Source organism: Malus sylvestris, chromosome 9, assembly GCF_916048215.2.
Source record: "Malus sylvestris chromosome 9, drMalSylv7.2, whole genome shotgun sequence".
Classification (NCBI taxonomy): Eukaryota; Viridiplantae; Streptophyta; class Magnoliopsida; order Rosales; family Rosaceae; genus Malus; species Malus sylvestris.
This window is the reverse complement of record NC_062268.1, coordinates 16887265-16900549: the sequence shown is the minus strand read 5'-3', so window position 1 is coordinate 16900549 and position 13285 is coordinate 16887265.

Sequence of the window (13285 nt, the reverse complement as noted above, 5' to 3'; positions counted from 1 at the left end):
GATATGGAAAGTATAGCAATCTAACAAAAACTTCGAATTAAAAAACCCTAGCCACTAGAGAGAAAAAAGCCAAAGAAAAAACTTACCGCCGCGGACTCTAGCTTTTGGTTTTGGGATCGGTTGTGATCCTTCTTGATCACTTCCTTCTCTTTCTTTTACTCGTTTTAGTAGTGGTCACTCTCTCACTTTGTCGATGAGAGCTTTTGTAACGGTTATGACTTATTGCTCAAGTCAAGATCTTGATTTTGTGGTTTATGCACTTGGCAAATGATTATGTGGAGGAAGCTTGACATTTGTTGGAGGTCCCTCATAGCAAGGGGGTTTTGTCAACGATTGCAAGATCATTAAAGGGTGGTGCGGTCTTTTCCTCTTGGGGTCATTGCAGTGGTTTGAGGGATTCACAATCATGGTTTTTTGTCGTTGTAAAGTCCTCATGTAATGGTATGGTGTTTACCTTGTGTATCTTGACAGTTTTAGGTCCAGCTCGTAGGGTTTAGGCCTTGTGAGCTTATCTTTCTTGTTGGTGGTGTGGGTCTCCCATGGTTGAGAAATCGTACCTCTGAAGAGTTTATTTTGTATTGTGACGGTTTTTTTTTTGTTTTTTGGTTGTGGTTTCGTTGTTTGTTTGCCTAGCAAAGGACTATGAAGGAATCTTCGTAATGTCTCATAACAGGGTTTATTTGCCGAAGCACGTTGTCTTTTGCAAGTTCATTAGAGAGTGATGCAATTAAGGTTTTTACCTCATGGTTATTATCTTTCCGTTTGGTTAGATGTATGTGGGCTAAGTTTTATTTATCTTTCTATTGCGTTTGTAATTATGAAATTGTATTCCTAATCAATGATGTTCCCCGTTTGATTTGATTATGAAATTTTTATTACCTTAAAAAAATTAATGATATGAGAAAAGTGGCTCCTTCGACTTCAGTATTATCACAGCTCAAAATACATAAACATAGGTAGCCAATTGATTATATCATTACAACTCTAGGAAGACAATGAAAAGAAATATGTGAGAAATTACCAGCTATGGTGACGTAGGTAATATGGCGGGATGAATTAAAGATCATTGAAAGACGCAAATCGAGCATCAAGAATAAAGCTTTGCATATTTGGGTTGTTCGGTTTGGGGCCATGACCCGTAGTTTTAAAGAGAACAGTGACGCGCATCAAACACAATGTACATGTGGTGTATATGTTTTTCAACCAACTCTTCATTTACAGTATTTTATTAAGGTTTTAAGTTTTAAGGATATTTTCAGAATTTTGTTAATTACAATTTGGTGAAGAGGCTTTATAAATAGAACTCCTAAAACTCATAGAACATATGTTTAGGTATTGAGTTTGTTATCTTATTAATTATCATTTAGTAAAACTTTGAGGAGCGATTCTCATACCGTTGAATATCCTTCTTTGTCAGCTTCGTCATATGGGATTTTCACATCAATAATATATGCTTCATTACCAAGATAGCTAACCATTTTTGCACTTCAATATAAGGGTGTGCTATCCACACACTCCATTTTACTTCTCGCACACCTTTGATAATTTTTGTCGGTTGATATTCTTTAATTCATCTAACCCGATGACCGAAAATTAAAAAGGTGTTTGAGAAGTAAAATGAGGTGTGTCATGTGTGGATATCACACCCCTTCAATATATCACCACTTGAGGGTTATTTTAAACCTCCACAAAAATAAAGAAATTAATAGATGTAGGTTAAATAACGAAAAGAAGATATGATGTTCTTTTCTCCTTGTAGATAGTTAGGGTTTAGATTTTTTCTTCAACCTACTGAGTTCTGAGTAAATTCTTCATGCACTAACATTTCTTTTAATATAAATTACGGTAGAATGTCGATTGTATTAAAAAAAAAAAGTTTAACTAAGCATTCATTGTATTGTCATTTATATTTTCAATAGACCTGTAGTTATTGCTAAATAAGTAAAAGAGAAATATCCATCATTACATGTGCAACAAATTCAGACCAATTTCCAACCATAATTCAACAAAATGATTGTTCATGAGAAGATTGAGTAGTAGCTGGCTAGCCTGCTCTTTACTTTTTCAAAAGAGAATATAAGAGAGATGAGTCTCTCTCTCTCTCTCTCTCTCTCTCTCTCTCTCTCTCTCTCTCTCTGTGCATGCATCCATGTGTGTACTGTGCATGTTAAAGAAAGCAAGCGACCTATAAAAGCTTAGAGAGAAAGATGATAAGTCAAATAAAAAGGTGAAATTATTAACACAGGGAGCAAAACATCTTTACAACGACAAGTCAACTGGTTTTTTGCCATGCCAACAATAAAAATACGTAAACAAAAAACAAAACAAGTTAACCCATTTGCCATTCCATACATATGGCCTCGTTTGACAGCTCAAACTGTATTGACTATTTCTGTCGGATATGATAAATACTATTTCTGTTGGATAAGATAAATAGTCATCGAATAGTACTGACTAAATTAATCGAACGTTTGATGCAACATCAGACTAATGACTGTATTATTTATACTATGTTTGGTACTCTGCTGCGGACTCGGATTGTCTGCCCTCCTATTTCGGTGCCCTCCTCGTGCCCTCCTGTTTGTGTGGTCACGGTTAAGCCACGTCAACATTTTATATTATTATTTCCTTTTGTTTTATTATTTTTATAAAAAAACAATATAAAATGTTGACGTGGCTTAACCGTGACCACACAAAATAGGAGGACACCGAAATGGGAAGGTAGACAATCCAGGTCCCTCTGCTGCAGCCAAATCACCGTATTATTTATACACCGCACCCAGCATGCTCATATTATTGAATTCATCATGCTTCATCACAGATGCCAAGGTTCTATAAAATAAATCAAATGCACTTTCAATTTCCCCATTTTGGATATAACCTGCAGTTATGGATGCCTAGGAGACTAGGAGTAGTTAAATTAACTGAAAATATGACTTTAGCCCTTGAAATTTAATTTTCTTCACATAAAACCCGTCATAAGTTTTTTACTCAAATAAAACCCATTAACTAGATTCCACATCAGCAAATTCATTAATTATATTTGACTTTACACATTTAAAAATTTTCAATGTCCAAAACACCCCTATTTGAATGTTTGATGTACACAATTAGCTCCATATAGATTGTAAGGGATAATTAATGATTTTACGAAAATAATAAATAATAAATTTATTGCCTAATATATAATAACAACAAAACATGCCTAATATATGTAATAATACATGCTTAGTTAAGTGAACAAATTATATTTTACATATAAATGTAGGTAAATTATTTCACACACATATATATAACAAAAATAAAAAAATAAAAAAAATGCCTGGTATACGTAAAAATTCATGCAAAATAATTTACCTACAAAAAATGTTATTTGATTCAGTGCACGTACTATTTGAATTTTAAAATGTTAGATTGCTTAAAAAAAGCAAAATAATTTCCCCACTGTATGTAAAATACATGCAAAATAATTTACCTACATAATAAAGCAAACCCAATGTATGCAAAATAATGTACCTACAAAAAAATGTAATTTGATTCAGTGCACCTACTATTCGAATTTTAAAATGTTAGATTGCTTAAAAAAGCAAAATAATTTCCCCACTGTATGTAAAATACATGCAAAATAATTTACCTACATAATGAAGCAAACCCAATGTATGTAAAATAATGTACCTACATAAAAAAATATTATTATTGTATTCAATACTATTTTACCTATTATTTTGTACATATAATAATAAAATGTGCCCAATATATATGATGATACATACAAAATAATATACCTACAAAATAAATGTTACTTGCTCATCATAAATTTACATATAGGTAGATTAATTAGTATAATATGTTTGATCATATATGTAGTAATGTGCATACATACGTACATACATATATAGATATATTGAGCTTGTGGTAGTACTATATACATTTGAATGTATATATGTGTGTGTGTGTGTGTGTGTGTGTGTGTGTGTGTGTTAGGAGTAATAATATGCAAAAAATTATTTGTTCATTGTAATTAAGGTGAGTAATAATATTTATTGATTTATTTTGAATGTTGTGGTACAAGTTGTAAATATTTTGTATTAATAGGTCAATTACTTTCCTACATGGCAATCCTTTTTAAATTTGGGTTTTATTTGAATGTTTATAATTGGGTGGATTTTTATATAGGAAATAAGAGTTACAATGGTCTATATCTAAAGAACCCTTAAATTAAAGCATCTCCAGGCATAATCTGATAAACCCAAAGAAGAGTAGAAATCAATAAGCCCACTTCAACTGAATTCATCTCCCTGCAGGTCGTACTCATACTAAAGAGTTTCAACTGAGATAATAACCAAATTCACCAAAAAGCTCAAAAGAAATAAGAGAGAGAAATTTAGAAGGTTATAACCCACACCAACCAAAATTAAACTCATTTAGCAGATTAACACAGAGATAATAAATACCCCAATTAACCAAAAAGCTCCAGAAGTTGGGAAAATTTGCCCAATCCATTTCTTCAACTGGGTACGAATTTTCAACATATGTAACTTAGGATCTTTGCAATTCTTTCCAAAAACCCAACCAAATTGATTTTTTTTCAACGATTCGACCCATACCAGGAAAACAAACCAAGTGGGTAGTGTTCTTCTGTCAGGGGAGATGGGCGCAGAATGAATAAAAAAAATATACAGGTCCATTTTTTTTCAGTGAAAACAGACAAACCCTAAAATTTTAATTAATAGAAAAAATTATAATCAATTGCAAAATTAGGGAGAACAATAACCAAATTCAATTAATTGAAAGGAAATTGCAAAGAAAGTAGATGGAGGAGGGCATAAACTGTCACATACCGACCCGAGCTCCACCAGATCCCGGGCTCGACTTCGCCGTAGCACGATATTGTCCGATTTGGGCCTCAACCACGTCATCACGGTTTTGTTTCTGGGAACTTACACGAGAATTCCCAGTGGGTCACCCATCCTAGGATTGCTCTTGCTGTGATCTCGCTTAACTTCGGAGTTCCTATGGAATCCGAAGCTAGTGAGCTCCCAAAAGGCCTTGTGCTAAAAGAGGTAGGCATGTATATATAAGGCATAGAGGATCCACTCCCCTGGACGATGTGGGATCTAACAATCCACCCCCTTTAGGGGCCCGACGTCATCGTCGGCACACTTCCGGGCAGGGATTGGCTCTGATACCAAATTGTCACATCCCGACCCAGGCTCCACCACATCCCGGACTTGACTCCGCTGTAGCACGATATTGTTGGCTTTGGGCCCAGACCACGCCATCACGATTTTGTTTCTGGGAACTCACATGAGAACTTCCCAGTCCTGGGATTGCTCTCGTTGCGATCTCACTTAACTTTGGAGTTCCTATGGAATTCGAAGTCAATGAGCTCCCAAAAAGCCTCGTGCTAAAGGAGGTAGGCATGTACATATAAGGCATAGATGATCCACTCCCCTGGACAATGTGGGATCTAACATAAACTGATAGAGAAGAAGAAGAAGAAAGATTGCAAGAAAAATAGATGAAGGAGGGCATAAACCGATAGAGAAGAAGAAGAAGAAGAAAAATTGCAAGAAAAAGAGGAAGAGGACGGCGGAACAAAGAGAAGAAGAAGAATAGGAGGAGAGGAGAGGGCGAGCGATGCAAGTGAGACAGAAAAAGCAAGAGAAGCGTGTTTTCTAACTATCCGACTAAATAATACCGTATTCTGGGAGAGTATAATTAAGTGGGCATGAAACGATAAAATGGATAGGCCCAGATAATTAATATGGTGACTATTTAATACGTACAGGCACTAAACATCAAACTCCGTATTATTAGTACTATTCGGTGTTTTATACGGCATACCAAACGAGGCCTATATGTATATGATTATGATCCTAGAAGAGACGCAAGAGACGCACACTTTTGAGATATAGGAAAAATTAGGTTCTCATTCCTATTTTTCCTACTCCATTGATTAAAACCTTATTTCTTTTTAATTTTTAATCAAGGTTCTTAGATTTTAATAAACGTCATTAATTATTCCAATAATAAAATATTTTTTATTTCTAAATATATTCATTTAGTGTTAGAAAGGTTACATTTGGTATATTTATATTTATGGTTAAATTCTTTATCATATATTTTTATTTTTAGTTTGTACCCATTTTTAATTTGCAGCCCTTTTTTTAAGTTGTAGCAATTTTCTCTTCAGTTATAATTTGTACCTATATATTAATTCCTTTTTGTGCCCATATTTTTTAAACTTTTATTTGTATTCGTACCCATATTTTTTTAATTTATTTGTACCCATTTTTAATTTGCTAAATGTACCCATGCTAACTATATGTATTTATTTTATGTTTTAAAATATATCAATAGTTATTTTAAAAAAATATGTTAATAATTGTGTGGGTACATTATTTTTTTGCTATAATTTTTGTGAAGTTACTCTAAAATTGATTTTTAAGTATTTATTATATTTTAAAAATATTATTTGAATTTGTTTAAATTTCATAATTGGTTGGACATTAAATGCATAAATGCATGAGTTATATCTCTTAAATGAGGCTAGGGACCTCGATCAAAATATTTAAACAAACAAGGTTTCAGTGTAACAATTAGGTTGATTAGGGACTGAAACCAAAATGACCATTTGTTATATATTTTAATATCATTTTGTAGGGTTCGTTTCAATGTATTTTAATGATCCAAAACCTTTACATTTTAGTACATCATTCATAGATCAGCTTTATAAAAATTGGACAAATCCAAAAGTATTATTAAGACTTCATTTGTAATGGAGAAAATAGACGAATAAGACTATAAAGAAACATTAATTTTAATTTATCTGTCATTTGATTTCGGATTTAATCGAATTTTTGTAGAAATAATCTTTAAGGAAAAACCTAAAAGATAGATTATTCGTATAAATCTATATATATATCCACATCGGATTTAGTCGATTTTTCAAAAAATGGGGACTAGTTGTGGGACCAATTCCACGTCGAACTTCAACGATCCGAACATTCTATTTTGTAAGTCTCGATTTATAGATCATCTATGTAATAATTCAATTCAATACGATACCATTTGCCCAATTAATTGTCACGATGAAATTTCAATGTTTCTTGATACAGTGTTCGTCAATTTCTTCGAATTCAATTAGATGCCTCAAATATTTCCGATTTGACTAATATTTTGCAAGGATGATCTATGAGGTGCAACTTGAAAAATAGGTGGTTCGAATTGTTGAAGTTCGATGTGGTATGGACCCCACAACTAATCCCCATTTAACAAAAAAAAAATCCCTTCCATTAAAACCATTTCTAACTCTTAGTTTAAAACCTCAAGTTTTGAACCCATAAATGGTTTTACTAATCCAACCCTTTTAGGTTAAATTTTTAGTCTGGGATTATTAAAAAATGAATTTAGGATAATTTTTTTCTTAAAGTAACTTTGAAAAAGGAAAATTATGTAGAATATTCTAATTTAATTTTGTATATGAACATTTTAACTAAAAATATTTAGATTTCGATAGATTATTGAAAACTCACTAAACCGATACCATGAAATTCGTAGAACACTATGAAAGAATATGAAACACATGAAAGAATTTTTAAAATTATTTTAGTCATTGGATTTAAATTTGGATCGTTAGATTTTTTATTTATTATTATTGAATTTGATCAAATTAAATCTTAGCAATTGGATTTAATGAATTTATAAATATAAACCTAAAAAAATACATATATATAGTGGACCAGGCCAATAACTTGGGGGAATTCTTGCTTAAATTTGTCTCAAAAATGAATTTTGAGTTAAAACTCATAATTAACTTAAGAATTGAATCAAGTTGGATAAGTTAAAATTCATAGTCCGCTGCAGCTTTTATTGTTGCCACCACGTCTTTTATATATATATATATATATATATATTTTCTAGCTAAGCTGAATCCACCAGACAAAAAGCACGCACCAAAGCATCCAAATTATATACACACTAGCTGCCTAGCTGGGGCGCCAGTGGGCAGCTTTCAACCAAAAAAACAAAAAAGCTAACTAATAGGCAACAGCCTTGGGCATGAGACCGAGGCCCACCTTCCCTACCTATTTAGCGGAATAACAAACATTCTCTACTGCATTTCTCATGCTCACAGCAAACATGAAAATGGAATTAATGTTGGTATATGCGTCCTCTCGCTCTCTCTCTTTCCCTCTCTCCCTCTCTCTCCCTACCAATTTTTATAAGAACAATACTTGGTTACTCATAGATGAGTGAGAACTCCTACTTAAAATTCTTAATGTTTTAATCACGGAGTTTTGTGTTTATGATCAGAACTGTTCATACTATAAATCACACTATGAAGATCATCTCTGCAAAAAATAAATTAAAACTAAGGTCGTTTAGTCAATCTATTGTAGCAAATACATAGACGGTTCATAATGTTTTTACAAATACTGTTCATTTGTTTCTAAATAGTTTGATGACTAAATAACCTTAGTTTTAATTGATTTTTTGCAGATGCGATCTTTATATGGTGAGTTATATTATAAACAGTTCTGATTATAAACATGAAATTCTATAAATTGACAACGAACAATTTTGAGAAATTTTGAACAGGAGTTCCTACTCATCTTTGAGTAGCCAAATATTGTTCTTTTTATAAAATATACATTTTGAAGTCCTGCGTGAGGAGGTTAAAGAGAAAGTTAGAGAATAAACGGATCACATAACAAATCTTTCTATAAGTTTTTTAAATACTAAAAATTTGATAGAAACTCTTTTTTTTTTAATAATAAGATGAATAAGATAAATAAATTACAACTTTAAAAGTTGTTTAAATAATCTTAAAAAAAATTAGTTTCGAAAAAAAAAGAAGCCAAAACGGAAAATTACGAAAATTTCAAAATCAACTTTAAACCTTAAAAGTGATTATTAACCTACTAAACATTATTTAAATGATAAAATTCATCTTATGCTATATAGTTGTGTGTTGGACTCGTCTAATCGTTTCTTTTCCAGAACGGTATCTTAAATGGAAACAGACACCAAAAACTTAAAAATGATCTATTCGTCGTAGAATCACTGCTCACACCAAAATTTCTTTTCTAATAAGCTCTCATATTCCTATGCTAGTCACTTTTCCGAAGTGTCAAATCTGAAATAAAAAATGACATATTTTATTGTATCCCTAAACCCGAAATCATGTTTACGAGAGGAGTCTAACTCTAGGTTCGCAGGGGAGGGCTTAAGATTTATGGTTCATGGACTTAAGAATGTTATAACCATAACCAGATATATATATATATATATATATATTATGAGTCTGAACTATAATTTTAGGTAAATGTATAACAGTCGTACTGACAAACTTGTCTCGTTGCACCTCATTGCCATGTTGATGCTAACCATGCCTAGATAAGTGGGAATTGGGAGGAATTTTTTGTTAATCTAAATATGTTTACTTTTTGAAAACCAGTGAATGGACAAGTACCAATTAGACCACTCTCAAAGTAGGCTCAGACACATCTATACATGCAAAACACTATCCACAACATTGACCTAAACAATTTGCAACGATCTTTAGGGATGAGAATCTCTTAGGTTTACACCTTTTGATTTTATAAAAATCTACTTTATCTGATGATAGGCTAATCATATCTTAATTGATTACTCAACTCAACACATAAAATATTAATTCTCTCTCTCTCTTCTCTGGGGGTCGCACGTGGACACAAAGGAACACCAGTAAGATTCATATGAGTTCTTCGCTGCATGAACCTTGAGTCTCTGGGGAAGTTGTATCAGGAGGCAATCAATCGTGGCTGGTTTGTTAACAAGCCACTTAAAAAGAAGCACTAACTTATCATGCACTTATAAATATATACCACAAACCAAAAAAGGGAAATATTTCTTTGAATTATTATCTTAATAATGGCCATACATAATCAAGGCTTGCATTGAAAATATTTTCCTTGATTGATATGTGCTTACGTACAAAGATTATTGAGGTTAATTAATATAAGCACTGATCATAAGTTTTAATTATTTACTGGCTGTTGCTATCTAACACAATACAATATCATCTGGCAATAAAAGATCATGAAGGTAAAGTCTGCAGGCTACACTTATATAGAATTATATTCCTTGCTTGCAGGTCACATCAATTTTTCAATTTCTTTCCACTTTTTGACGAAATATTCTCTCAAAAACCATATGAATTGATCCCACTAATGTAACTGCTGAACTTTAAATCATAACACTCAAAGTTTCTTGGCGAGTCCTGTCAATCGTTTACATTTCTTACTTGTCATGTTAAGGAAAAAATCAAATATCACTTTTCTTATATTTACGAAGAAGTAAATATAATGACATATTGATTTTCTACGTTAGGACATAAATATGATCATTTTTGTGTGAAATTTGCTAATTTTTTTTTTTTAAATTTATGCATATCCAAAAACCAATTCTCAACTTCTCTAATTTTCTCCAGAGATCATTCGGTGGTTTCCTCCTTCCTAAGATTTTTTAAATGAAACTTTGATGTATCTGTTCTAAATGAGTCGGCTGTTGCAAGTTTCATTATTCATTTTCAGATGGGTTCTCCCATAACTGCTAGAGCTAAACCTCTTGGTTCTACAAATTAATGTGTTTTTAACCAGCTGCATCGCTCAGTCTAGGCCTTCCTCAAGCAGTTAGGGCTGGTTACTAGAAAATTGTAGTGGAATGAGACTCAAAGATTTTGATTGATTGTGTGAATGGTGTTTACTCAATTCCTTGGAAAATTGTAGTGGAATGGGGACATCCATAAACTTTCCCATAATTTTGAGTGTATTAGTTTGTTTGGCTTACAAATTTGCTGTTATATAGGGCACTCTATTTTTTCCTCATTTTATTGTAACTAATGCCCTACACTTTGATAATTGTTGTACTGGTTGCCAAAGGGATTTTGATTTAATTTAACGTCGTACTTAAAAAAAAAAATATTTCTCCCACACTATAGGTACTATGTAAATATGTGTGTGTGTGTATAATAATTTGTATATTTAGTAAGAGAAATGCTAAAGAAACTCTCGTAAAGTGAAATTCTCTGACATCTTACATTTTAACGTCAATTTACATACTAATATTATAAAATATTACGTTAAAAACATGAGGGGGACGACGTATATGGAGAGCCTCACTTTATAGCATTTCTCATTTAGTAGAGAGTGATGTTCCCTCGGGATTGAATCCCACTTGCATTGCACCCACAACAGGTGTCAAACAGCATCTCTCTTTTGTGTGTTGATATGAGCAGCACAGCAGCAGCAATATCTAAACCAAACGAAAGCTAAGTTGCTCAGGTTTTACATGTTACATGTACAAACCCTTTCTGCCTCTCACATTTTACGAATCTTTCTGTATTGGAGAATCCAATGCTTTTTTGTACCCATAATCCGTATATCCCCCTCCCCTACCTTTTCCTAACATGCATTTATTCGCATATTCAAAGTCTCCTACTTTAATTAAAATAATTAGATGCATCGTTGTACTGATCTCACTTGTTGTGAGAGCTCACTCAAGCAGCCTTACAAAAGCTTTTTTTTTTTTTTTTTTTTTTTGTTCTCTCTTCCTGATTTCTCAGAAGTGCTCATGTGGGTTAACATGCATTGAGGAATAAGGATTAAGCTAATCAACATATAATTTGTACACCTTTGAATCATTAATTAATATAAACTTAAGTATATTATCCAATGATTAAGACAAATAATTCCTACTTTTTACAAATTTTGAAGTGGGTCCACAAATTGGACCACCATGATTTTGGGGTTAGTGGCTAGTATAGTTTATTATTTTGCCTTTAGTGGTGAGTACCAACAAAATATAGGAGAGTGAAATTTAACATAAAAGAAAAGTATACATACCTACTGAATCTCTGCATGGTACTCTTGTTTAGCAAAGTAAATAGCTAGTTTATTAACAAGAAAGTGACTAGATGCACAAATTTCAAGTCTAACTCACACTAATTTGTAGTCAAACCAACTTTTTATTCAACATCTTGTTTTTAATATTTGTGGAACCCATATCAGATTAACTGATTAAGACTAATTTAAGAAAGTTAATAACGAAAAATGGTTAGCTCCATTCCATCGCATGGATTAATTTTCCTAAACATTAACATAATCAACATTTGCATTTCATGAATTCTTGATAAGAGCAAGAATCATTTATAAGTAAGAGGTTTTAAGTTCAATTCTTGTCAAAGGCGAATTTGAACCACATTATTGCTAACTTCCATTGTGAGACTTAGCCCACTTCCCCACTTCCTAGTGTAGATAATATTATTTTGTTATTAAAAAAAAAAAAAACAAGACTGTACGTATTCATAAATATCGTAATATGACAGCAAAGGCTAACAATATATACATAATTCAACGTGTAAATTGGGGTTAATCATGCACGCTGATGGTTGATTCGTTATGGATAAAAAAAAAAACCTTGTCCTTTGAGAATTAAAACCCTAAACCCTAAGAAAAACAATAACATTTTCAGCAATAAATCCTTAAATTGTGCCTGACATGAATGGAATGGGGAGTAAAGGATGTTCTTATTTAGATCAAATATAAGACATCAGCTTTTTGGACTTTTCTTCAATACGGCTTCATCACATTTTATAATTGAAAATAGAAGATCTAAAAAGTTGTGAAAATCAAATCTAATAGCTAAAATACGCATAGCACTGAAAGATATATATATAAAAGCCACACCCTATGTTCATTTTAGGCTTATTTTTAGTTACGCCCCCTGAAACTCTATTTTTATCTCACTTTACCCTTTGTAACTCAAAAGTTATCATTTTGCTCTCTGAAACCTAAAATTCGTTCCATTTTAACGATTAGATGTGACGGATTGAACTTTTCTTCATAAGGTATAGACTAGTAGATCATCAATGTATCCATACATTGTTGTAGGGTAGAAACCCTAAGAAATGATAGACTTAAAAATCGAGGGCCGAGATTCGAAGTGATCATAAACCCCCTTTTTTTTTTATCTATGGAAAGTAAACTTACTATTGTACATGCTAGGGGTATATTATTAATTTGGCTTTAGACAAGTTGATTATATAGTAGGGCGGTGCTCCTTCTGCCTCGGAATTAAATCCTCACTCCCGCAGTTTAATTTAATTTAATGTGGATTATCACTTATATACAAAAAAAGATAGTTTAATATGAAACATTATATTATTGTTTTGACAAAACCTAAACCCTATCATGCAGAAGCACATAATATGATGAATTACAATTAAAAAAAAAAAAAC